Below are 2,500 nucleotides of genomic sequence, written 5' to 3'. Positions count from 1 at the left end.
TGGTATATTAAATAACCCTGAATATCTTTACACAAGGGAGCTCCACTCAGATGACTCTCTCTCTGTGTGTGTGTGTGTGTGTGTGTGTGTGTGTGTGTGTGTGTGTGTGTGTGTGTGTGTGTGTGTCTGTGTGTCTGTGTGTGTGTGTGTTAAGCTGGTTTAAATGGCCGACTGATTCATGACCCTGCTAGTTGAATTATTCATCTTCCAATTTCTGCCACATTAGACAGAGCTCCATTATTGGTCTGGGCTGAGCCACTGTGACCTCCATAACGGCTCTAGCAGAGCTAGTGTCACATTTTATAATGGGCCCTGAATTAGACTCCGTGCGACTGGCCAGTCATTCTGGCTCTCAGCTGAGCCACAATCACCTTTAGAATGGCCTCTCAATGAGAGTCAATGCGACTGGCCAATCAATCTGGGTCAGTTTCACCTTTTATAATGGGCCCTGAATGGGACTTAAGTGCGACTGGCCAGTCATTCCGGCTCCGCGCTGAGCCAGCGTCACTTTTTTAGAATAGTACGAGTTTGTACAGCAAACCCACGTTCCCAACATCATTAATGTGCTTCATTGGGGAAGGGGGTAAAGGCTGCCACAGTAGACTGGGCTCCAGTGAGCCTGTTAGATCCAGTCTGCTACACTGACAGGTGGCGGCAGTGAGATTTCATACCTTAGTGATAAAAGGTGAGGACGGGGTGGGAGGGCTTTCCTCTGTGGGCACAGTTCTGTTCCACCTAGTTCTATGGTACAGTTCTGTTCCACCTAGTTCTATGGTACAGTTCTGTTCCACCTAGTTCTATGGTACAGTTCTGTTCCACCTAGTTCTATGGTACAGTTCTGTTCCACCTAGTTCTATGGTACAGTTCTGTTCCACCTAGTTCTATGGTACAGTTCTGTTCCACCTAGTTCTATGGTACAGTTCTGTTCCACCTAGTTCTATGGTGCTTTGTTGAGCTGAGCTCCACTGGAATTATTGATGAACTCTACTTCTGAATCTAGAACCTAATATTTAAATTAGGGATATTTGATTAAATATTGATCTGATGTGGAATCCGTGTGTGTGCGTGTGTGTGTATGTGTTTGTGTGTGTGTTTGTGTGTGTGTTTGTGTGTGTGTGTGTGTGGGTGTTTGTGTGTATGTTTGCGTGTGTGTGTGTGTGTGTGTGTGTGTGTGTATGTGTGTGAGTACGTGTGATGGTCCTAGTGGCCCACAAAGATACTATACTAAACTACTATAATACTCTACACCACTATACTATACTATACTATACTATACTACTATTAAATATTATACTATACTATAAAACCATACTATACTACTATACTATACTTCACCACTACACTATATTATTATTATATATTATACTATACTAAACTGCTATACAACTATACTATACTACTATACTATATTATACTAGTATTATATAAATATATATATATTATACTATACAATAGCAGTATACTGTGGTACTATAATACCATACTATACTACCCCACTATATTACTGTGATTTACCACTCTACTATACTATACTTTACAAAACAATACCCTAATATATTATACTATAATATACTACAATACTATATTGTAATATTATAATACACTATACTACTATAGTGCACTATACTATATTATACTCCAATACTACTTTACTATATTATACTACTATACTATATTATACTACTATACTACTTTACTATATTATACTCCAATACTATATTATACTCTACTGCTATAATATACCATACTATACCACTTTACTTTATTATACTACTTTACTATACTATACTACTATACTATACTATACTACTTTACCATATACTACTACTATATTATACTACTTTACTATATTATACTACTATACTATATTATACTACTATACTATATTATACTACTACTATATTATACTGCTATACTATATTATACTACTATACTATATTATACTACTTTACTATATTATACTACTATACTATATTATACTACTATACTATATTATACTACTATACTATATTATAGCTCCCATAGTCCAATATAGCAGACACATCCACTATAACAGCTGGTTAAACATATCCCTCCCTCCCTCCCTCCCTCCCTCCCTCCCTCCCTCCCTCCCTCCCTCCCCCTCCCTCCCTCCCTCCCTCCCTCCCTCCCTCCCTCCCTCCCTCCCCCTCTCATGCCCCCTCCCTCCCCCCCCCCCCCTCCCTCCCTCCCTCCCTCCCTCCCTCCCTCCCTCCCTCCCTCCCTCCCTCCCTCCCTCCCTCCCTCCCATGCCCCCTCCCTCCCATGCCCCCCCCCCTCCCTCCCTCCTCCCTCCCCTCCCCCCTCCCTCCCTCCCTCCCCCTCCCTCCCATGCCCCCTCCCTCCCTCCCTCCCCCTCTCCCTCCCTCCCTCCCTCCCCCATGCCCCCTCCCTCCCTCCCCCTCCCCTCCCTCCCTCCCTCCCATGCCCCCCTCCCATGCCCCCTCCCTCCCATGCCCCCCCCCCCTCCCTCCCTCCTCTC

General features: G+C 43.2%; 1 protein-coding gene across 1 annotated transcript in view; it reads right to left on the bottom strand.

Moving 5' to 3' along the window:
* LOC121844799 (adhesion G protein-coupled receptor L3-like) overlaps positions 1-2,500 on the bottom strand; it is a gene marked incomplete at its 5' end in the record, with an annotated part of 148,366 nt that overhangs the window by 26,771 nt on the left and 119,095 nt on the right.

This window comes from Oncorhynchus tshawytscha, unplaced genomic scaffold (assembly GCF_018296145.1).
Source record: "Oncorhynchus tshawytscha isolate Ot180627B unplaced genomic scaffold, Otsh_v2.0 Un_contig_14949_pilon_pilon, whole genome shotgun sequence".
NCBI classification, from domain to species: Eukaryota; Metazoa; Chordata; class Actinopteri; order Salmoniformes; family Salmonidae; genus Oncorhynchus; species Oncorhynchus tshawytscha.
This window is presented reverse-complemented; position numbering and strand designations above follow the sequence as displayed.